At 38.9% G+C, this 26575-nt stretch overlaps 1 pseudogene; it reads left to right on the forward strand.

Annotated features, from left to right (window-relative positions):
- The first annotated feature begins 276 nt into the window (after nucleotides 1–276).
- LOC139875582 (probable acyl-activating enzyme 16, chloroplastic) overlaps nucleotides 277–26575 on the forward strand; it is an 88178-nt pseudogene continuing 61879 nt past the window's right edge.

Genomic DNA, 26575 nt, shown 5'->3' on the forward strand with positions numbered 1-26575 from the left:
TTTTAGTGGTGTTTCGTACGACCAGTAGGTGTAAAGTAGATTCGCTTAATGGATGGAGTATGAGTTTTAAGGTGCTTCTAGAATAAATTTAATATAGTTACAGAAATAAAGGAGCGTTATAATCTATCTATATCCTCTATCATCTATAATCTATCTATAATTAGGCTTATAACTAAAGCCAAATGAAATATTAGTTTGGTTTTCTCGTTGGATAGTATCGTAGGAACTACTTACATTTACACACACTATTTTCACACACTAAATTATAAGTACACAATGCACCAAAGTTTAATAAACCCTGTAATTCAGCATCATTCACTTTCTAATTCATTGTCGATCACTTCAATCAACAACGTCATTACGCCGTCGTCACACCGTCGCCGGATTTCTTACGTCACCGTCAACGGCAAGGTTGACTCCAACAATGTGTTTTATGGTTGGCGCCAAACACGCAATCGTGATCCGGTCAGTTTCTGCAACGGAATTCGAGTTTATGCTGAATCCAAGGTATATATGATATTTTGATATCGATTGAGTTATTTTGTTCTATTTATTTATTTATTTATTGTTTGTGATTTTGTGTTGATATTTGATGAATTCTTTAGTATTGATAAACTAATAATTTGTTTGAATGATATTGTGCCTGATGCTTCAGTTGAATTGAATTGATTTGAGTTGCTGCATGTTAATGTATTCCACTTTGCATGTTAGGAACAAGAATAATTCAAGTGTTCTGCTATAATAGTTAGGCAGTATAATACTATAATTAGTTTTTGTTGATATTTAATTGATTAATTTGTAAGATGATATTGTATCTCATGTACTAATTGTATTCGTTTGAATTGAATTGTTGCTTCTTAGTATTGACAAAGTTCATGTGGTCCATTTGTAATTCTTTTGATAAAGGATATATAATATAATACTTAAGGTATTTAATGAAATCAGACGTAAATCTGATGCACAAAGTTTATGTGGTCCTTTTCGTTAATTGTACTATTCTTATTGCAAGTTTTTGTCTAAACATTTACACTATTGTAAAAGTCGGCCTCGGTTTGGGGACTAGCTCGTCTCAACTCGCCCAAAAATGCCTTAAAAGTCGGCCAATAATGCTAAGTAGTCGAGTCAAAGTCGGTCAAAGTCGGTTAAAGTCAGGCTGAGTCAGGCCGAATTGGTCAAAATCACAGTTAGATAAAAAATTATATATATTTTTTTAAAATTAGATTTTTTGCCATATATATATGTTTGATATATGGGTTAATGCCACAAATTGGCTATATACTTTCTTAAATGTCCCATTGTCGCCCATATACCCATTTGCGTCCCACTGTCGTCCACAAACTTTCAAAAAATGTACCGATGTCACCCACTATACTTTTTTTTACCTGTAACGAAAACAATTGATGATGTGGCTTCTAAGTAGTTATGACACGTCGGTGATACATCGGAACAGAAACCTGAAAGTATATGAGCGACATCGGAACACAGCTGAAAGTATATGGGCGACATCGGGACATATAAAATGAAAAAAAAGTTAAATAATTAACTTTATCGGTTCAACAGGTAACCGGTAACGAAATGTTTACATTGGTATATTTTTTGAAAGTTTGTAGACGACAGTAGGACGCAAATGGGTATATGGGCGACATCGGGACATTTGAGAAAGTATATAACCAATTTGTGGCTTTAACCCTTGATATATTTATGTGTAATATTGCCTCAATTATTTCTTAGTAATGGTCACCGCTGGTCACCGCCCGACTTGTCCCCTTATCTTCCTTGACTCGATCGACTCGTCTCTCCAAGGTCACGACCGACTCGTCCCCGACTCGCAACTTTTACAACCTTGAATGTTAATCCAACATTAAGAACTTGCGGGCATAGCCCAACGGTTCCCCCCATGTACTTTGTGTCATGGGATAGGGAGAGGTCATGGGTTCGATCCTTAGGGATGACATGATTTTCTTTAAAACAATTGAACACCAATAATGGTGGTATATATTGACCCTATAGGGAGGTTTTACTGGATTCGTTCACGGACCTCCACTACTAGAAAAAAGAGAATACGCGACGAAGGCTTTTGCGGCGCACCAATCTCGCCGCAAAAGAGCCGCTAAACGACAAAAAAATCAGACTTCTGGCCAGCTGGTTTGGGCCTACACGCAATTGCGGCGATCCATCGCCGCTAATAAATTTACCATATTTTTTTTCCTTTTTTCCTTCGCTGGTTAATTCTGGTCAAAGTTGAAAATGTGGGACCATACGTAATTGCGGCGACGATCGCCGCTAATACTTCGACGTAAAAGTTTTTGGCGCTTATTTTTTCCCTCCAAACTAGTTCCCGCTAGTTTTTTTTCTTCCCGCTAGTTTCGGTGCGTCGTAGTATGTGTGCGCCGCAAAAGGTGTGTTACAGATTCTATAAGTAAGGGTAGAGATATATAACTAATTAACACTACATATATTTTTACCCTCATACACAATTAAATACAACGAAAATGGTTACCGTTCCGCCGATGATTGTCTCTTTCGACGTGTATTACGGAAGTAGATTCCGTAATCAAATGAGAGACTACGATTATAACAGTAGTTCGAAATCTACGTTCGAAGAAATTGATGTTCGCGACGTAGGTTTAGAGGACCTTCTATACTTTTTGAGAGAAATGGTTCCGTTCGAACACACGGACGTCTTGTATTACGAAGATGACGGTGTTCCGGAATTGTCTGCTACATATCTCCGAACAGAGGATCAGTGGAACGGTATAAAAGAAACCTTGAGCTGGCGTTCTAATCGCATTTCTCTTTATTTAGTGTTGGAAGATGAGTAAAGTTGTTTTAATTACCGTCAACTAAACTGTTAAGTTTAGTTAAGTTTAGTGTTAATCGTATCGTTTTTATTTTAGTATTAATTGTATCGTTTTTATTTTTGTATTAATTGTATCGTTTGTTAGTGTTAATCGTATCGTTTTTATTTTAGTATTAATTGTATCATTTTAATTTTAGTGTTAATTGTATCGTTTTTATTTTAATATTATTTGTATCGTTTTTATTTTAGTGTTAATTGTACCGTTTTTATTTTTGTATTAATTGTATCGTTTGTTAGTATTAATTGTATTGTTTTTATTTTTGTATAATTGTATCGTTTTTATTAGTTATGTTGAATAACAATTGTCATTTAATCCATAATTACTACTACTACTACTATTATTATTATTATTATTATTATTATTATTATTATTATTATTATTATTATTATTGTTATTATTATTATTATTATTATTATTATTATTATTATTATTACTACTACTACTACTACTAATCATAAAAGATTATTTTGTTAAACATCACTTTTATTAAAACACCAAACACTGTCAAGCACACGAGTACATTTAAACACACTTACTGAATTAAACACACGACTAAAATTAAACACACTTACTAAATTTAAACACACTTACTGAATTAAACACACTTCAAGCACACGACCACAAAGTTAATGGTATTGAAACACTAATAACGACGACGAGGATGACTACGAGCATCTGATTTAGTGGACCAACTTTCAGAACCTGAGCTCGATGCTGCTGATGTTTCAGAGATGAAGGACCGGTCGATAGGTAACGTGGCTATCGGACGTCGTCCCACCAGACCTTCAACCGCACCAATACTAGTAAATAGACGGTTCAGAAATGCTCCGTACGGAAGATGAGGTCTTGTTTCTGCATAACGAAGTTGATTCATTCGGGAAGCGACCAAATGAGCAATATTTGCTTGGATGTTGTGAGTTATACACCAGTGAAGACATGCTTCGGTCATTGATAATCGAGTGACGTTTGGTTCGCGGTGGTACATGTTACCTCTAATAAGTGCATTTCTTATAGCAATATTTCCCGGACAAAGGTATTCGTCAAGGATGCCTGAACGTTCTATGGTTCTGAATGGAACCGCATTACGACACACAAGTATGGCCATGTCTTATTTTGGAATATCCTGAGGAAGAGCTTCGAGGTCTTCACTGGGAAAATAGATATTTTTACCTTCAAATGGTACGCCCAATAGCATACCAAATTGTTCAAGAGTATACTCGTGTTGCCTGTCATAGATTTGAAACCTCACCAATTGTTCATTAGTGAATTCAAAGTTGGAATAGAATTGATGCACGAGAGCAGGGAAAAAAACTTATCAAGCAAAAGGAAAGGAAGCCAACCCATTTGTAACGACCCGGATTTTTCCGATCGTTTTACACTTATAAGATTAATATTTACATAAATTAAACCTTACCAACATGATAAGCAATCCAAATTGTTGAGATTTATGTTTTTGAAAAGAGTTTTACACAACATTTGACCGTCCAATTTGACCGATGATATCACGAACTATATAACATACGATAATTATACGTTTGTGTATATATATGTATTTATATATATTTAACATGATCTAAGAATGTTTAACATCTCATTGGGTACTAATAACAATGAGTTATAAGTATATTTTGGAACTACTAACTTAAGTTTTCAAAACGATAACAATACGTAACGTTCTTCGACATAAATACTTATAACCTATAATACTTATACATGCATTGTATAGATATGTATTTTATCACTTTTAAAGGGCTTACATACATAAAACAATATAAGTATATTTACAAAAGATAGCTATATTTGAATCCTTGTTCTATTTCCTTAAAAATTTCTACACGTATACCTAGAGTATATGTACTCGTAGTGTACGCAGCTTCTATACGTATTACTATTGGTATATACACATCACAATCACTTTATTATCAGCCATGAGTCAGTAAATTTTGGATCTTAGCATGCATGATTAATCAATTTGGCATATTACAAGATTTTTTCACAACATTACAAATTTATACATCTTTTCACCACCATTTATACCCCATTCCATTTTCATTTTTACTACACATTTTCTCTAACCAAAAATACACTCTTAGGAACTTTAGGTGTTCCTCACAATCTCAGCAAATCCTCATGAAGAACTAGCTTCAAAAACTTCACTTAATCACCATAAGAAAACCTTTCCAAGAACACTTCAAAAATCTTTTCAAGAACACAAGTTTACTTCCAACCTTTTAATCCAATTCCACCACTCTTTTGGTTCTAGGATTTTACTCATCTTTTACAGCAATCTTGTCCAAGTAATTTGAGGTAGTAACCTTGTTCATAATTTTATTCGATTCATATTTATATAGCTATCTTATTTTGTGATATAAAATTTTAACAACAAGAACATAGTTTGAATGATTTCAAACTTGTTTGCAAAACTAAATAGATCCTTCTAACTTAACTTTTAAAACACTTCAAGACCTATAATATATCATAATGATATGCCAACTTAACAAGATACAACTTGTTTTTACAAAGAACACCTTAAAACTGAATCTACGGCGTCGGAGTGTAACCGGGGGCTGTTTTGGGTTGGATAATTAAAAACCATCTTGAACTTTAAATTAGAAGTTCATGTTCTGGAAAAATGATATTTCTTATGAATATGTTAACACATAAAAATTTCATGGTTTAATTCAAAGTATAAGTATTTTTAGAAAAATGACCATTAAATGTTGTTTTTATGACAAAAATGATTACTTTCATAAGATTCACCTAGAGTTTGGACTATAACCTGTGATCCCGAATATAAACCATGGTATTTACAGTTCATATTCTTAAATTTTGACTCGATCCAAGGAGATGGCAAGTTGAATCAACAAAAACGGAGTTGTAACGAAGAAACTACGACTAAAATAAGATCGGGTGTCCAAAGCTTGTTTAACAACGAAAATAATTGGAGAAAAATTAAATAAATCATATCTTTCCTAATTAATATGATATTTCATATATATTTACTCATGATTTAATTTTATATATTTCAGGACCACCCGTAAACAACACGAGAAGATTAATCATAAGACCTCATGAACGTACGCCACACGTCATTTGACAACACCGGTACTTTATGTACGAAATACATCATTTGACAACACGGTACCATGGGTCAAGATTAATTCCGATCAATATGAATACGATGGGGTCTTTATTTATTTTATTTAAGCAACTAATTGTGAACCACTAACATCGGACTGCTAACTACGAACTAAGAAAGTATTAAAAAGTATATATATATATATATATATATATATATATATATATATATATATATATATATATATATATATATATATATATGTAACGGTTACTTAAAAAGAAAATATATTGATATATTACATATGGTTAGGTTCGTGATATCAATCGGAGACCAAGTCGTGTTATTATCTTCAAGACAAAAGTGAGTATATAGTCCCACTTTTAAACTCTAAATATTTCGGGATGAGAATACATGCATTTTATGATTTACGTTATAAACACAAGTGATCAAAAATATAAATTCTATGTTGGGGTGAGTTTTGGCATACTTCCCTGTAGCTTGGTAACTACAATTTACATGTGGTATTGTAAACGCGAATCCTGTTGATAGATCTATCGGGCCTGACAACCCCAACCGGAGCTGGACGACCAGTTCTAAACGGTTGCACAGTACTTCGTTTTTATATTACACCTGGTATGGTGTATGATGTTATATGGATGGGAATATGTGACGATGATTAAATGTTAAGTATGGTTACCAGGTGCTCAACCACTTAGAATATTTTTATGTTTATAAATATGAAATCTTGTGGTCTATATTATTCACTGCCGGCATTAAACCTATATCTCACCAACTTTATGTTGACGTTTTAAGCATGTCTATTCTCAGGTGATAACTAGAAGCTTCCGCTGCATCATGTTGAACTTAAGCAAGATTTGGAGTTCGCATATTTGTGTCAAAAATAAAACTGCATATCGGAAGATTTGTAATGTAAAATATGTTGGAAATCGTGTTGTTGTCATTAAATGTAAAGTTTGTATGGCCAAGATTATCGCTAGGCGGTAATCATTATTATGTTGTTAAAACCTTGGTTTTTAAATAAAAGTTATGGTTTGTATTGTAAAAACGAATGCATTTTTGAAAACGTCGCATATAGAGGTCAATACCTCGCAATGAAATCATATGTTATTGTATTCGTCCTTTTGGTTAAGGTCGGGTCGTCTCATGTGGTATCAGAGCGGTGGTCTTAGCGAACCAGGTTTACATTAGTGTGTCTAATTGATAAGTCATTAGGATGCATTAGTAAGTCTGGACTTTGACCGTGTCGGATGTTAAAAAAAAATATTGCTTATCATTGTTGGTTAAAAATTGTTATGTAAATATTATGAGGTACTAACTTGCTAGTTGTTGTGTGATAGATGTCCGGCTCAGAACTTATTATCATATTCAGCGACTCCGAACCCGATTCCCCATATGGTATTACAGTCATTAACCTATCCGATGACGAAACCGATATCTTTGGGGAAGACTCACAATATCCAGATGAACCAACTATAGAGGAACCGGAAAGTGAACCGGAGGAGGAAGAAAAACGTGAAATTACGAAAGATGAGATCAAACTAGTAAAGAAATGAAAGGCTAATGAATTAGAAAATCCAAATCCCGAGATTAGTGAGGATGTTGTGGCACCAACTTCACTGGACACTACCACCCCTATCCCCGCTATTCCTATTAGTGCAATCCCGGCATCTAGTTCTTCGGCCCCTCAGCCAAAACGTAGGGAGACAGCTAGGATTCGCGTTGGGGGATTCCCTGAACATAAACGTTTTGGGATATATGCTGAATGATGCACCGTTGTTTAAAACCATGGGATCAAATAATGTTTTGTATAATATTACTAGTGTGGTTTGCTTAATGTTTGATGTAAGATAAGCTTATGTAAAATAGTGGAGTGTGAAATGCAATAATTTTCCATGGTTGAGTATTATTTGGATGCTAGTAATTGATTTTCGTACTAAGCTATTAAGTATGAACTTTAACGGGTAGTGTTGGTCCCTTAATAACAACAGGAGTATTGTAGAGGGGGGGTGAATACAATTCTTTTCTTAATTAACTAGTCAGTTAAACACGTTTAGTATTCTGTAGTAAATAAGATAGAGTCACAGGTAATTTTCAACGGTTATTCTTTATTGATTAAATCAGAAAGAATCACAACTATCCTTGGCGGAAATGATAGTTGGTTGATACAGATTACCTAGATTATAGCTAAGAGATAAACTAAAGCTATTACACGGTTTGGACTCTAACAGATAAACCCACACCACTAGTTTTTACAATAGTGGATACAACAATATATATAGTAGTTCTATTAACCGTGTAATTAATCTATTGTCCACTAGTACATTGGATGCCTTGTACTTGTGGGGACAATTGTGTCAGAAGGCGTGCTCTCCTTCTTTCCTCTTAGGTAGCTATTTGCAGGAACACACCAATTCGGTTTGGCACTACCATTTGATTTAAACAAATGGAATGTTGTGTTCCCTAGGTATGAATAAAGTATAACACATGTCTGCACATGCGTTCCACTTCTGCATTCCCACATGGTCTTGTAAGGTCACTTGTCAGCCGCCGACTCCTGTCCTTTTCTGTTCAACTTTGTCTTCGACTTCTGTTGAATAGTGCATTGATGTAGACCACTCTGGGAAACTACCATGCTTGTAATGGAGCATGGCTGTCTTGTGTTGTATGCTGATATCCAGACTTACTGGTCCTTCATATGCTGAGTCACTTGATATTCTTGATTTGCTGGGTGCACATCCTGTGCTGATTCGAAGAATACATTTCTACCTTGTGCTGATAGACTAAGCAGCATACTAAACACTCGACACAGCTATATTAGCTGACTATACATAAACAAACTTGTGCTGGCTGCACATAACACTTTAGTGCAAATAATTATTGTTTTGTCATAATTAAATCCTTAATTATTTTGGGGACTCAAAAATCTCCCCCTATTTGATGATGACAAAACCTATGACTTGAAGAGAAAACACTAAAGCCAGCACTTAGGGACCTAGTGAGAGTAGACAGTAAATTCGTCCCTTTAAATTTGTTTTGGGATCTTTTGATGAGTTATCTATATCTTATAATTTGATATGATTTTGAAGATAAACTCACTTTACTTACATTACATCAGATATATACAATAATTACAAGATAATTCGTAATAAAAAGTAAATTACAAAAGATACAAGTTAAGCACATAGGAGACTATCTATCTTTATCCCTTTCTCTTTCTCTTTCTTCATCAGATAGCTCCTCTTGTTTAATCTTCCAGGCTTCAGGGAACAGGAGAGGTAATTCAGCAGGGTCAAAAACAGGGATGAAAGGAGGTAGAACAATTCGGCTTCTCCCAGTTGGTCCTTCACCAGTAGGTTGCTTCCCTTTAGGATTTTGAGCAAGAAATTCATCAACATCAACTACTGGTGCATTCCCAAACTTAGTTGCCTTCTTGAACAGCTATTAGAGTTCAGTCTTAAGAGCACTCTTGATAGCACTCTCACGTTTACCAATGAAATACTCCAAGATTTCTATCCATTCAATGAATCCAAGAGTTCTTAAGTCATCAAAACTAATCCTTTCTTGAACATTGTTATCCCTGATAACATTGAAAGCCCTTTTTGTCCCTCTGTTTACCTTGATAATTCTGCAGGGATTAGATCTTCTATTCATCACATTACCATACCTGCTCTTATAATAAGTATCAGGAAACTCAATATTGTGATCAGGTACTACAGGAGCAGTGGTAGGTACTTTCTCAGCAGCTTCTATCTTATCAAAAACCTTATCCTGTTCTTTGACAATGGCTCTGGCTAGTTTGAGGGACTCAGCCTGTTGCTTTTTGTCAGCAGCCAATCTGTCTTCAATATCCTGAAGCCTTGATCGTTCAGCAAGTTCAGCATCAGCAGCTTCTCTGGCTTCCCTTTCAGCAGCTAAACCCATCAGATAATCATCATAAGAAATGTTCAGGGATCTTACTGCTTCAACCATCTTTCTACCCTCTTCAGTACTAAGGGCAGCACAATACTCCCTTATATCCATACCCAGCTGGAGAGCATCTTCAAAATGAATTCTTTCATCAGTAGTGGAGAGCCTGAGACCACTGTTATTCAAGTACACCCTAATGTCAACGCCAAAGGTTAGTGCAGCAATATAGCGTGGCTGATCAAGAGGATGATGCAACAGCCTGACTTGACGAATTCTTTCATTAAGTTCAATTTGTCTTTGTTCAAGCAACTCTGGAACAGTGATCTGAAGTCTGTAGGCATCTCTTTCATCTGGGTTCATTTTTCTGATGTTCGGCTCACCATGGGTTACTGAGTCATCTTCCCAAGTGATATGTTTGTCATGAACCCTTGGGGAAGATGGAGGATACATAGATGATTCATAGCTGCCAGATGAACTAACTGGATGCTGATTGACCCGGTTATCCTGTGTTCTGTCAAAGTAAACTTGAATCTGGGGAGGAAGAGGAGATAGAACAAATGTTTGGCCGTCTCTTCCCCAGACTGTGAAGTCAGCAGGATCAACCGTTTCATCATCTACTTGTTTAGCACCCAGCTCAACCGACTTTGCTGGGTCTTCAACACTTGTACTACCCAGCAGCACACTACTTCTGGCTGGGTCTTCTATCACAACACTCCTTGCTGTGTCTTCAATGCCAGCTGATTGATTAGTATCAGCTGGCTCAACCACTTCAGTACCTTCATCAGCTGCCTCGAATAGGGGTCCTTTCCTCAGGGGCTGATTGTCCCTAGGAGCAGATTTCACCCTGTATTTGTCAATAGGCCTGGGTTCAGCTGATGGTTCTTGTGTCGATACTGGTTGAATAGGAGGCAGGTAAGGAACAATAGCAAGATGCTCCCCCTGTCTAATAACATCATCATCATTAAGGATGATTGTTTCTGTTGGCTGTGTTTGTTGTGTAGCTGGCTGAGCAGCAGATGCTGGTTGAGGAGTAGAGCTGGCTTCTAACATAGCATCAACCCATTTCATGAAAATATCAGCTCTAACTCCACCAGTTGACTCAGTAGAATCAAGGTAATCCTTCATCTCAGCAGGAGTCATGTTCCTGATTCTTTCTGCTCTCTGTGCATACAGCTTTGCCCTCTGTTTGTCGTATTTGACCATGAACTTGGCATTTCTTTTTCTTGCCTCTTTTCTGTGTTTATCAAAGGCAGTCAGGTCATCATCGATTTCCATTGCTTTTGGACTCAGCCATCTTCTGTGCATAATCTTACGACGTTTAAGTTCAGCAAAGGCCTCAAACTTGGCATTGAAGGCATCATCTAGTTCCTGCTGTCGCTTTTGATGTCTCTCTAACTTCCTCTTCATTTTACGTTCAATAGATTGAGACAGCACAAAAGCTTCAGCTACAGCCATATCAGAAACATCACTAGGCTTACTGCCAGAACCAATATCATCCACTGGTGTGGCAGACACACTGGGTTGAGTATCACCAGTTGCCTGTGCACCACCAGCTTCAGTATGAGCGTTGCTGGGCTTAGGGCCAGTGTCTTGACCATCACCATCACCATCTCCATCTCTCCTGGGTTGTTTAGGAGCCTTTTCATGTTCATGCTCCCCCTCAGACTGTTTTCTCTTTTTAGATTTCTTTTTGGACTTTTTCTCCCCCTTTTTGTCATCAGCACGGGCAGTAGGGTGAATAGAAAGGGAGACAGTAGCATCAAGATCACTGTCTGACTGAGGAGCAGAGAAGGAAAAATTGTTCCACTCAGCAACCTCTGGAGTAAGATGGGCACCAGGATCCACACCAAATTGTCTTAGCAGAAGATTGGAGGATCTAACTTCATTCCTGGCTACACCCATAGCCATTTGTTCAACGATGGCCTGAACATCACCTTGCAAAGCAGCCATTCGTTGCATGTTTTCAACCATCTGAACATAGGCAGCAGCAGGAATCATGTTAGCCATTTGAGCTTCCTGCGATTCCAATCTCTCGTGTAACACCCTGTTCTCCTCATTTAAGAAAGTATTTCTGCGGTTAGCAGCATCCAAATCAGCTTGGAGTCGGGTGATATTTTCACAGTACTCATTGTGAGAGATAATTCGCCTTTCAAGCTCCTCTTCATCTTCGTGGTGCTTTGTGATTGCTTCGACTGCCACATCAGCAAAAGCATACACCTGCTGGAGTTTAAGATCAATAGGAGTTGTAACAGCCTCTCCAGCAGATCTGACAGCAGCAGAGACACTATCAACAATAGCTCTGCGAATAGTTTCCTCCAAATTTGGTGTGATCCCTTGTAGTGTCTTATAGACAGCAAAGGTGGAAATATCAGCAACCTCATCTGCATTGAACTTTAAGTATGCAGAGGTTGAAGGTTGGTCAGCACAAGCTAACAGAGGAGTATCACCGTGGGGTGGTGGAAATGGAAGGTCAGGAGCTGACTCATCACCATGATCACCATCGTTTTTACCTTCGCCCGAAGGCTTAGAACCACTGATATCCTTGTCAGCATTACTATCAGCATTGTCATCAGTAAGATCCACTGGTTTGTCTTTGGAACCAGTCACGTTATCATAAATGACTGGTTCGCCCTTACCAGTACCTTCATCAGCATCCTCATCAGAAGAAGATGAGGAGGAAGAAGCTGAGGAAGAAGAAGGTACTGGCGAATCAGGGACATTTTGCATAACACACTTACCAGTAGTAGGATCGATGACAAACTTGAGAGGCCTCCATGTACCAGGAAATGGCGAAGCAGCTGGAGCCATACCAAAAACATGATAGTAAGGCTGTTCATTGATTTGCTCCAGCAGGGCTATCCTCTCATAAATTTCTTCTCTAGCTGGTCTATCAAGCTGAGATAATAGCTCAACCATCTCTTCACGAGGTAATCTGCTGGCTGAGACTATTGCAGATTCGGGATCAATGGTCAGCTGATCAACCAGCATAGCAATCTTGGGGGAGATTGAAGCTCCCTTGAAAATGAAGTTAGGAACAACTTCATCTGGATCTGGTACCTGCACAACATATGGCTTTGTTTCCTCAGTAACAGAAGCCTTAGTCGAATCAGTAGTTGTGTCAGCAGAGGTACCAGCATCCTTAACATCAGCAACCTGTGCACCAGAATCAGAACCAGGAATGACAATAACATTAGCTGCATTCGGCTGAATGGTTTCAAACTCCATCTCAGCAGTTGGTTCAGTAGCAACCAAAATTGGACCAATAGGATGACGAACTGCAGATTCTGTAAGAACTTGACGTTCCATAGTAGAAGAATCAGAAGAATCAGCAGGCTCATCAGACATTAATGCAGAGTCCACTCTTGGCTGGGTGACAGGTTCATCAAGAAGAACATCCTTGACAATATTGTCAATAACCTTCTCAAGAACAGGAGGTTCTTCCATGATAACATCTTCCACACCAGCAGCAGCATAATCAACAGTACCAGCATCAGCACCACCAGTAACAGAATCAGTGGCACCAACACCAGTAGCAGAGGCAGCAATATCACCAGTAGGAATAACAACATCTTTATTTTGCTCCCCCTCTGCCTGTTCATCTACCCTGCTAAGAACTGAAACAATAGAACAAGTTATGTTAGCAACTGTAGAACCAAATAAATTTGACTCAACAATTGCATCTGTTTTTGGTCTCTGGGGACAGACTTGTGATTTGGTCAGCCCTTCGAATGAGACAGAAGAAGGTGTCTGTAAGTACAGCGGTGACTCTGCTGACTCATTGGCAACACATGTTGACCCAGATAGTGTAAGAGATCTGGCTGGTAATGATGTAGGAGTGCGACTCTTATCAGTATCCGAGTAACATACTGGCTGTGCAGTCACCTGAGCTGGTTCAACACGATGAAGACCCAGCTCAAGCCTGCTTTGGGGGTCAGTTATGTTCTCTGCTGATTGTACTGTCAGCAGAAAGTATTGCATTAAGTTCATTTCAGAAAAATGTGGAAGTGCCTGGTTAGACGAGTATGGGTTGCTACTCTTCTTGACACCAGTTTTAAAACCAGTCAGCTTGGGAGCCAGGGTTATACCGTCAACTCCCTCAACATTTTTCAAGTCAGCAGTTAAAAAATTTTCAATTAAGTTAGATTGTTCAGCTGTTTGGTCTAGAAACGCACCAGGTTCCATAGCTACATCCTTTGCAGGAGCAGCAGCTGAGACTGGTGCAATCTCCCCTGTGGTTCGCTTGGAGCCAGCTTTAGCACGCTTAGGTTTGCCTGTTACCAAGAAATAGATGAGCAACGGATTCCAACACTAGAATTGGGTAGTTAGTATATAAGACTAGGGCTGTTCTTTATGATTAGAGAGCACTAGATTCTAATACAACTACTGCTTTACCAGTATATGAGACGGTGGCTGTACTAGTTGAGGTAGCTGGCTACTTCCTTCGCATTGCTGGCTTTCGCTGAGGACCCTCCCTCTCAGCTGGTGCAGAACCAGAGGCAGTCGATTGGGTGGCTCCACGACGAGCAGCAAGATACTCGTTCATTGCTGGTGTCAACACAGCATATGGAGCAGCAGGTACATCCTTTGGCATACCCCCTTGTTTTACTGGGACCTCAAATGATTGATCAGCAATTTGTTGATAAGCTTCACCCAGTTCACTTTCAAATACCAGGCTTAAGAATCGTGGAAATGGAATCAAGTTGGTTCTTACTCTAGCAGTCACCATTTCCCTTAGCCTCAAATAAATTTCAAGGGCGTAATCGATGTTCCTGTTGAACAACAACCCATGACCAAGCTTGAGCCCAAAATCTGAGCATTGGTCAATGCTTCCTAACTTTTGACTCATGCACTGAGTCATCAACCCAAAGAAGTAGTACCACAGAGGTGGCATATGCTTTCTCAACGGTGTATGTGCCACTGGTCCAGCAAACCCAATGGTCTCCAACACCTCCCTTCTTAATTCGTCACTAGTAGGTGAAGCAACAAATGGTCCACCGGACAATTGAAGGGCACGTCTAATAGCTTCGACGGTGACAGAGCAATTTAGGGTTTCAGTCACCATGCCACGAATACATGGAACGTTGCCGGGAGTGGTGGCAACAGTGGCAGTATACCAAAATCGTGCCAAACAGGCAGCATAGAATCGGGAAGGTACACCGGTGATGGCTCTTGCCAGAGGTGATTGACGGATGTATTCGATGAGGGCCTCATACCCTTTGTTAACCTTCGATTTGGGGATAGAGAGGGCATGTGCAGCATTGCCTCTAGATAGGCGAATCAGTGAGTGATCAGGTGCATTGGGAGCCCTAATCAGGTTGGGGTGGAGATTGAACAGTGGTCCTTGAACGACGTGTTCTTGAACCACCGGTTCCTCCGGTGCCGGTGTCGGTTGTGGGGCAGGTTGTGGTTGCTGTTGTGGTTCGACTGTTTGAGGTTGTTGTTGCTGTTGTTCCTCTTGCTGGCTTGCAGCACGTGGTGATTGCTGTTGTTGTTCTGCCATTGATGAGTGTAGGATGAAGATTTGAAGATTGAAGATTGAAAAAGTTTTGAGAGTAAAAGTGTGTGTGTTTTGAAAAATGAATAACCGAAGGTTATTATGTAAGATGAAACACACTTTTATCTGTTGTGATTGGGTGAAAAAGTGCAGGAGAGAGAGAATTACTGTCATCTGCAGGCGCGTGGGCAGATGTGACAGACTGGCACGTTTTCAAGGGGAGACAGACTGTTGACATGACATTTATACGGCTTAAACACTCATTCCTCCCATTTAGCATTAAATGCATCAGATTTCATTTCAAACAAATTGATTTAAAACCTCAAAAATAATTTTTGTATTAAATACAAAATACTTTTGTTACATTTAATATGTCATGGATTTAATTTAAATCATTGGAAGTAAATGAGTTTCCAGTTTTAAGGAATCATTAAATTTGGAGAGTTATTTATTATTTCATTGAAGACATTTAAGTAACCAAAATATAAAAGACCTTGCTGTGCTGGTTGTTTGACATGTAGGCAGTAAGTAAATAAATGTGACTTACTGGTTTGCCCTACACGTTGTAGAGCCAGCACACCAACAAAAGTTGTCTTTTATTTAAAGTTCAAGCATACCCAGCTCAGAGATTAGATAGTTAAAACGTTTCTCATCTAATGGCTTTGTAAATAGGTCTGCTAATTGCTGGTATGTAGAAATAAAATGTAACTCAACATCACCCTTTTGAACATGATCCCTTATGAAATGATACCGAACATCGATGTACTTAGTCCTTGAGTGCATCACAGGATTGTTGGTGATAGCAATTGCACTGGTGTTGTCACAGTAGATTGGAGTTTTTGTAACATGAACACCATAGTCCTTTAGCTGGCTTTGCATCTACAGTACTTGAGCAGTACAACTACCAGCAGAGACATATTCTGCCTCAGCAGTAGATGTGGACACAGTATTTTGCATTTTGCTTGTCCAGCTGACAAGCCTACTACCCAGTAACTGGCAACCACCAGTAGTACTTTTCCTGTCTATTTTACACCCTGCAAAGTCAGCATCTGAATACCCAATTAGTTCAAAATCCTGGTCTTTGGGATACCAAAGACCACGTTTAGCAGTACCTTTTAGGTATCTGAATATTCTTTTTACTGCCAGCAAGTGTGACTCTTTAGGATCAGCTTGATATCTGGCACAGAGACATGTGGCGAACATAATATCTGGTCTGCTGGCTGTGAGATAAAGTAGGGATCCAATCATACCTCTATATTCAGTGATATTGACTGGTTCACCATTTGGATCAGCATCTATTTTAATGGATGCTGCCATTGGAGTCCCTATGTCTTTTAAACAGGTCAGACCAAATTTCTTTAACATATCTTTGATATATTTATCTTGACTTATGAATATTCCATCATCAAGTTGTTTGATCTGCAATCCTAAAAAGTATTGCAGATCTCTTTGTAAACTCATTTCATATGCCTTTGACATACGTTTTGAAAAATCTTGACAATGTTTTTCATTTTTAGAACCATAAATAATATCATCCACATATATCTGTACCAACAAGAGATCACCATCTATCTCTTTTGAGAATAGAGTGGTATCAATTGTTCCAACTTTAAAACCTATACCAGTGAGATACACATGAAGTGTTTCATACCATGCTCTTGGAGCCTGTTTAAGGCCATAAAGAGCTTTGTCTAACTTGTAGACATGGTCTGGATATTTACTGCTTACAAAACCAGGAGGCTGTTTGACATAAACTTCTTCTTGCAGCTTCCCATTCAGAAATGCAGATTTAACATCCATCTGAAATACTCTAAAGTTCATCCTAGCAGCATATGCTAAGAACAATCTGATAGCTTCCATCCTAGCCACTGGTGCATAAGTTTCCCCATAATCCAATCCTTCTTCCTGTCTAAACCCTTGAGCAACCAATCTTGCTTTGTTTCTGATAACGACACCATCTTCATCCATCTTGTTTTTAAACACCCACTTAGTACCAATGATCTTCTTTGTCTTATCCTCAGGTTCAGGTACCAATGTCCACACTTTGTTCCTATCAAACTGAGTAATTTCTTCTTGTATTGAACCAACCCAGCTAGGATCTTGAAGTGCTTCCTCAGGACACGTGGGCTCAATGGTAGACACAAAATTAACATGCATACAAAAGTTGCTGGTTGCATGCCTCCGTGTTTTAACACCACTCGCAAGATTACCAATAATCTGCTCAATCGGATGCTCCCTTGTCCATTTGGTGTTATGAACAGGTGAGCTGGTTGTAGAACACACAGCATCTTGATCATCAGCTGGTTCAGATGAGTGAGCAGCAACAGAAGATTGCTGATCAATATTAGTAGAATCAGTACCAGCTTGTGATCTCTCAGAACCAGCAGACCTAGGCTCAAGTTGCAGCACTTCAGTAGAACCAGTAGGTCCACTTGGTTTAGACACAGATGGAACAGAATGTTCCATTTCATCATCAGAGAACCCAGCAGCATGGATTGGTGAGGGTTGTGCTGCTGGCTCTTCATCATCAAGAGCTTGCTGAGTAGGCTCTTCAAACAGTAACACTTCATCTTCACGATCAGTAGATGAAGCAGAGGCAGTTTCATCGAATGTAACATTAATGGATTCTTCAAAACAACCCCTTCTTTTGTTGTAGACCCTATATGCCTTTGACATGTTGGAATATCCAAGGAATATACCTTCATCAGCTTTAGCATCGAATTTGCCCACCTGATCCCTATTATTTAGAATGTAACAGGGAGTGCCAAATACATGAAGAAATGAAATTGAGGGTCTTCTTCCTTTGAGAACTTCATAAGCAGTTTTCTGATGTCTTTTCACAATAAGAGATCTATTCTGGGTAAAACAGGCAGTATTCACAGCTTCTGCCCAGTAGGAATTCTTCAACCCAGACTCAGCCAACATAGATCTTGCTGCTTCAATGAGAGTTCTGTTTCTTCTTTCTGCAACACCATTTTGCTGAGGTGTTCTCACAGCAGAGAAATTTTGGGAAATACCTTTGTCAGCACAAAATTCTTCTAATGTAGCATTTCTGAATTCTGTACCATGATCACTTCTTAGTTGCTTCACCAGTTGCCCATTCAAAAGCTCCATTCTTTTGATAAAATTGATGATTTCATCAGCAGCTTCACTCTTTTGCCTCAAAAAGAACACCCAAGTGTATCTCGAGTATTCATCAACAATAACCAGTGTATACTTCTTCCCACTACAGCTGGCCACATTCACTGGACCAAAAAGATCCATATGAAGTAAGTGAAATGGTTTCTCAACAGATGAGATTTTCTTTGATTTGAACGAGGCATGGTGATGTTTCCCCTTTTCACAACCAGGACACAATCTGTCCTTCACATAAGACATTGTGGGTAGCCCAGACACCAAACTTCTACTGGATAATTTGTGAATATCTTTGAAGTTGAGATGTGAGAGTCTCTTGTGCCATAACCACTTCAGGTTGTCTGCTGCCTTCGAATAGAAACAAGTATCAGTTGTTGTGACTGCTGTGTTCATGTCAATTTGATACATGTTTTCATGACGTTTTGCAGTCAGCAGTGGCTTCCCTGTCTTATCAAAAATAGTACCAATTTTCTTTCTGAATTGGACTATCTTATTCTTGCTTGTCAGTTGGCTTATGCTGAGTAAGTTATGTTTAAGCCCAACTACATACGCAACATTTGAGAACGTGACATTCCCATTTGTCAAAGTACCATAACCCTTTGTGTAACCCAACGAATTATCTCCATACGAAACAACTGGACCATCCTTTTCCTGATAGTCCATCAGCAGGGACTTACTTCCGGTCATATGTCTCGAACAACCACTATCGAGATACCAGATTTGCTTGTTTTGAATGCCCTGCACAATAACTTAGAGATTAGTTCTTTTTGGAAACCCATCCAAGGATGGGTTCTGAAGGAGTCACCTTTGATGACTTCTTCTTTTCTACTGGCTTGCTAGAAGAAGCAGCAGATGGGGTTTGGGTTTGAGTACACTGGTTAGCCAAGTGAGCTTTGCTGCCACATTTGTAGCATTTTCTCACTTTTGGCTTTTGTGGCTGGTCATGCATAGATCTAATAGGGGCAGTAGGATCGGGTTGACTTTTGGTTACTGCCTCAATTAGCTGGTCAAGCTTGGCTGTCATTATCTCAGTGATAGACAGCTCATCAGTCGAGTCAATTTTTGCTTTTCCCTTATGGGCAGCTTTCCTTTTGGAACCAGTACCATGACCATGGCGAACTGTCTTTCCTTTATCATTTGACAAGTTAGCGTGGGAAGTTGCTGGCTTGTCTTCTGATGCTGATGAACCAGTAGGTATCTTAACTGCTGCCTTGGATTTGCCAGTATTTTGTTTCACTGGCTTGTCTGCAGCTACTGGGTGACCAGTAGATTGGTCATCAGCTGGCTTAGCACTGGTAGAACTCGAACACGAAGGGGAATCAGTTGGTTTAACTTTTCTCAAATTGTTTTCAGTGATTTCCCTTTTAATACGTCTTTCTTTCGGAGTCATGTAGTGGATGCTTGAGGGGTCAGTAGTCTCATCAATTGAGTTACTAGCTTCTCTTGCTCTAACTTCATCCTCCAAAATTTCTTTCATGGCAGGTGGTGGGGACACAGTAGGTCTAACAAATTTGTTTGTCACAACCTTTTTACCTTCAACTATCTTGGCAAAAGTATTTGGCAAGACAGCTTCAGGATCAGTTTCAAGAATCGGGTCCATGAAAGTAACTTCTGCAATAGCAGCAGCAGCAGCATAGTCACCAGCAAAGAAGGCTTGAACTTGGGCAGGCACCTGCTCGTTAACACATTTAGCTGTGCGTTGAGCAGATGTGCACCATGAAGCAACAACTCTTTTGAGATTGTCCAGCTGGGTCTTGACTTCTGCTGCCTCAACGTGAAGAGTTTCTAAAGCAAAGTTTTGTTTTTCAAGTTTGGAAATTGTATCTTTTAAGATCTTAATTTCATCATTTTTGCCTTTGAGTTTTTCATTTAAAGATTTGTTATTAGATTTCAAACTCTCTTCACGTTTGCAGCTTCTGCATAAATCAATTCTTAGGTAGTCAAACATTTCAGCTTTTTCATCATCAGTATAAGTTCGAAAATTATCAACCTTATACATCATTTCAGTTTTCCATTGAGGAGAATCTCTGTTTTGATCAGCTTCCCTCATATCAGCCAAAAACGTACTACCACCATCATCCTCATCAGACTCCTCGACCTCTTTGGCCATCAAACACAGCTTTTTACCAGTAGCATAACCAGCACCATCATCATCAGTATCACAATCAGAAGATGAGGACGTGCTGGCTTCATCCCAGTCATGATGTTCAGCAACTAGAACCTTTTCTGGCTGTTTACCCTTCTTGTCAGTCTTTGCACTTTCCTTCATCTGAGCTTTCATAGCTTTGTACTTGTTTTTGTACTTATCAGCTTTTGAGAAAGAGTTAGCATGTGACGTGGAAGGTTTCTTGGACATGCATTCAGCAGCAAAATGTCCAACCTTCCCACAATTAAAGCACTCAGATTTAGGACCCTTGACTGACTTGCTGTTGTACCTAGCATTTGGCTTTTTGCTCCCTTTGTATGACTTGCTGGTTCTTCTACGATTGAACCTTTTGAATTGCCTAGCCAGCAGAGCCATACCTTCAGCAAACCCTTCTACATCACTTTCATCTGTACTGCTTTCTTCAGACCCAGTACCACTTTCCTCAACACTATCAGCTGACTCTTGTTCTGCCAGTAACTTTTGAACCAGTAAAGCTTTTTGAGCTTTCTTCCATTTAGCAGCAGCATCAACATTTTTAGATGATTTTGAAGTGGTGGGGGCAGACCTAAAGTTTTCTTTCATGTTAAGTTCAAACTTGGCTTCTGCCTTCTCATGATTCCAAAGGGAACTGTAGAGAGAAGACAGGTTAAAGTTCTTTAGGGTCTGTGTGGTTCTTAATGGGTCAGTAACAGGTTTCCATTTACATGGCAGTGCATCAATGAATTTGTTCACTTGTTCAAATTCAGTGTAGGTCACATTTAAAGTGGTCAGGTATGCTATCAAAGAGTTAAACCTAATGAAGGTTTGCTTAAGGGTTTCATTCTTATAGGCAAAGAACATTTCATATTCTCTTTTAAGGGCAATCATCCTGTTCTGCCTAACTTCTCCCATACCCTCATAGGTGACATCTAGGTAGTCAAGCATAAGCTTAGCATTTTCTTTTCCCTTGATCAGTTTGAACAGTGGGTTAGGCAAAGTTATGGCTAACAGGGTTCTGATTTTAGGGTCAAGACCAACTCGACGTTTATCCTCATCATCCCATCTAGAGGGAGTGAGAATAACCTCTCTGCCAGGGATGGCAGGAGTGTCAGCTGTTGCTGGTGCACTACCAACTGTCTCAGTGGGAACGAAAGGGCCATCTTTGGCAATTCCAGGCATGAGTGAATCCACAGACTCAAGATGGAGCATGAACCTTGCCTTCCAGGTTTCATACTCATCTTCATCAAACTTAGGTGGTCTGTTAGACGAGCCATTCTCAAGGTAAGCTGAGTTTGAATACGAAGCCATAAGAGAATTCAGATCCAAGATATTAATTATCAAGACTGAAGCTCTGATACCAGTTGTTGGTCCCTTAATAACAACAGGAGTATTGTAGAGGGGGGGTGAATACAATTCTTTTCTTAATTAACTAGTCAGTTAAACACGTTTAGTATTCTGTAGTAAATAAGATAGAGTCACAGGTAATTTTCAACGGTTATTCTTTATTGATTAAATCAGAAAGAATCACAACTATCCTTGGCGGAAATGATAGTTGGTTGATACAGATTACCTAGATTATAGCTAAGAGATAAACTAAAGCTATTACACGGTTTGGACTCTAACAGATAAACCCACACCACTAGTTTTTACAATAGTGGATACAACAATATATATAGTAGTTCTATTAACCGTGTAATTAATCTATTGTCCACTAGTACATTGGATGCCTTGTACTTGTGGGGACAATTGTGTCAGAAGGCGTGCTCTCCTTCTTTCCTCTTAGGTAGCTATTTGCAGGAACACACCAATTCGGTTTGGCACTACCATTTGATTTAAACAAATGGAATGTTGTGTTTCCTAGGTATGAATAAAGTATAACACATGTCTGCACATGCGTTCCACTTCTGCATTCCCACGTGGTCTTGTAAGGTCACTTGTCAGCCGCCGACTCCTGTCCTTTTCTGTTCAACTTTGTCTTCGACTTCTGTTGAATAGTGCGTTGATGTAGACCACTCTGGGAAACTACCATGCTTGTAATGGAGCATGGCTGTCTTGTGTTGTATGCTGATATCCAGACTTACTGGTCCTTCATATGCTGAGTCACTTGATATTCTTGATTTGCTGGGTGCACATCCTGTGCTGATTCGAAGAATACATTTCTACCTTGTGCTGATAGACTAAGCAGCATACTAAACACTCGACACAGCTATATTAGCTGACTATACATAAACAAACTTGTGCTGGCTGCACATAACACTTTAGTGCAAATAATTATTGTTTTGTCATAATTAAATCCTTAATTATTTTGGGGACTCAACAGGTAGGTACTACCCCAGATATAATTATAAAACGCTAATAAGAAGAAAAGGCTTTTATAATAATAACTGCTTCATATTATTAATAAGTTGCGATGTACTGTAATTACATACTACATCTAAAATATTCCATGTAAATAATTATTATTTTTTTCATTCTTATAGAAGAAAATGGCGCGAGTGAACCGAATGACGGAACAAGAAGTCGAGGAACTCATAAATCAACGAGTGAATGACAGAATGTTATGAGTCGAGGCTGCAAGAGCTGCTGCAGTTAACCCAAATTCTCGTGTAGGATGCACTTACAAGACTTTTCAAGGTTGCAAGCCTTCATCATTCAGTGGAACAGAAGGACCAATCGGTTTAACCCGGTGGATCGAAAAGATGGAGTCCGTGTTTAAAATCAGTGGTTGTGTTGAGAAGGACATGACCAAGTATGCATCATGCACTTTACAAGATAGTGCACTCATGTGGTGGAAAAACTATGTGAAGGCTGTAGGAGGAGATGTAGCTTATGATACTCCATGGGAGGAATTCAAAACAATGCTAACCAACGAGTATTGTCCAAGGAATGAGGTTAGGAAATTGGAAGCTGAATTACGAAGTCTGAAAGTTGTTGGTACTGAACTCACCAATTACAATCAGCGATTCATGGAATTAGCTTTGCTATGTCCCGAATTGGTACCAACCGAAGAACGGAAGATTGAATTGTACAAAGATGGTTTGCCTAGAAATGTCAAGGCAAATGTTACAGCATCAAAACCTAAGACTATTCATGAAGCCATTACTATGGCAAATGAATTAATGGACCAGATTATTCTGGATAAGAATACCGATGTTAAGACATCGGAAAACAAAAGAAAGTGGGAAGGTAATCATAATCGAGGTCACCATCAACAATCCAACAAGAAACCATAAATGGTACAAGGTGCGGGTAGTGGGACTGACGCTAGATACACGAGACAACCACCTTATTGTAATAGGTGTCGCAAACATCACACAGGCTTTTGCAGTATTGAGTGCAACAACTGCCACTGAAAGGGTCATCATGCTAAGGATTGTTGGATTCCTGTCGTGAGAAATATTAAAACTCCCACTAACGCAAATGGAACCACGTTAGCCAACGTTATTTGTTATGGATGTGGAAAGCCAGAACATATCAAAACTCATTGCCCGAATGCAGAAAAGAAGGATGAACCTGCTCGTGGAAGGGTGTTTAATGTCAATACTAGAGCCGCACGAGAAGACCCGAAGTTGGTTACGGGTACGTTTTCTGTTAATAATTTAACAGCATCTATTATATTCGATACAGGTGCCGATAGAAGTTACATGAATAAAGACTTTTACACTAAGTTAAATTGCTTATCATTACCATTGGATTCTATGTACTTAATTGAATTAGCTAATGGTAAGTTATTAAGAGCCGATAAAATCTGTCGTGAGTGTGAAATAGAGATAGCCGGAGAAACCTTTAAGATCGATTTGATACCTGTTGAATTGGGAAGTTTTGATATAATTGTCGGTATGGATTGGATGTCCAAAGTAGGAGTTGAAGTTGTGTGTGCTGAAAAGGCAATTCGCATTCCTCGAAAAGATAAATCAATGATAATGATTTACGGAGATAAAGGTAACTCAAACTTGAATCTCATTAGCTGTTTGAAAGCTCGAAAGTGCCTAGAAAAGGGATGTTATGCCATCCTAGCACATGTAAAGAAAGTTGAACAAAAGGGGAAGAATATTAACGATGTAAATGTAGTAAGAGATTTTCCCGATGTATTTCCGGAAGAATTACCGGGACTACCTCCTTTTAGGTCTGTAGAATTTCAAATAGATCTTGTACCAGGTGCTGCACCGGTTGCTCGTGCTCCATGTAGACTTACACCGTCCGAGTTAAAAGAACTTCAGAGTCAGTTAAAAGAATTACTGGACCGTGGATTCATACGACCAAGTACTTCACCGTGGGGAGCTCCAATCTTATTTGTTAAAAAGAAAGATGGATCTTTTAGGATGTGTATAGATTATCGTGAATTAAATAAGTTAACTATCAAGAATCGGTATCCATTACCGAGAATTGATGACTTATTTGATCAATTACAAGGATCATGTGTTTACTCGAAAATCGACTTAAGATCGGGCTATCATCAGTTACGTGTCAAAGAAGAAGACATTCCGAAAACAGCTTTTCGGACACGTTATGGTCATTATGAGTTTTTAGTCATGCCGTTTGGATTGACAAATGCGCCAGCTGTATTCATGGACCTCATGAATCGAGTTTGTAGTCCGTATTTAGATAAGTTTGTTATTGTTTTCATTGACGATATTCTTATCTATTCTAAAAGTGAACAAGAGCATGAACAGCATTTAAGGTTGATATTAGAGTTGTTAAGAAAAGAACAGCTATATGCCAAATTTTCTAAGTGTGCTTTTTGGTTGAAAGAAGTGCAATTTCTTGGCCACGTTGTTAGTAGCAAGGGAATTCAGGTTGATCCAGCAAAAATTGAGGCCATCGAAAAATGGGAGACTCCTAAGACACCAACGCAGATACGCCAATTTTTGGGGTTAGCTGGTTATTATAGAAGGTTTATTCAAGATTTCTCCCGAATAGCTAAGCCGTTGACAGCGTTAACGCAAAAAGGGAAGAAGTATGAATGGACTTCTGAGCAGGAGAATGCATTCCAATTACTGAAGAAGAAGTTGACTACAGCGCCTATTTTATCGTTACCAGAAGGGAACGAGGATTTTGAGATTTATTGTGACGCTTCGCGACAAGGTTTTGGTTGCGTCCTTATGCAACGGAAGAAGGTTATAGCATACGCATCTCGGCAGTTGAAGATTCACGAGCGGAATTATACGACGCATGATCTAGAATTGGGAGCAGTAGTGTTTGCGTTAAAGATATGGAGACACTACTTATATGGAGTTAAATGCACTGTGTTTACGGATCATAAAAGCTTTCAACATATTTTTGATCAGAAACAGCTAAATATGAGACAACGTAGGTGGGTTGAGCTGATAAACGACTATGATTGTGAAATTCGCTATCATCCCGGGAAGGCAAACGTGGTGGCCGACGCTTTAAGCAGAAAGGAACGGGAACCAATTCGAGTACGAGCAATGAACATAAAAATTCGTATGAATCTCAACTCACAAATCAAAGAGGCTCAACGAGAAGCTCTCACTAAAGAAAACATAGGAAATGAAGTAATGAAGAAGTATGAGAAGCAACTCGTTATACGGGAAGACGGAATTCGATATTTCGCAAACCGTATTTGGGTACCGAAGTTGGGTGGATTAAGAAAGTTAATATTAAATGAGGCACATAAGACAAGATATTCGATACATCCTGGAGTTGTAAAAATGTATCAAGATCTTAAGACGCATTATTGGTGGCCTAATCTGAAGACAGACGTTGCAACATATGTTGGGTAATGTTTAACTTGTTCCAAAGTTAAAGCAGAACATCAGAAGCCGTCAGGGTTACTTCAACAACCATAAATCCCAGAATGGAAATGGGACGGTATTACTATGGATTTCATCACAAAGTTACCTAAGACTGCTTGGGGTTATGACACCATTTGGGTCATAGTTGATCGTCTCACCAAATCTGCACATATCTTGCCTATAAAAGAAACCGAT

The sequence above is a fragment of the Rutidosis leptorrhynchoides genome, chromosome 11, assembly GCF_046630445.1.
Source record: "Rutidosis leptorrhynchoides isolate AG116_Rl617_1_P2 chromosome 11, CSIRO_AGI_Rlap_v1, whole genome shotgun sequence".
NCBI lineage: Eukaryota > Viridiplantae > Streptophyta > Magnoliopsida > Asterales > Asteraceae > Rutidosis > Rutidosis leptorrhynchoides.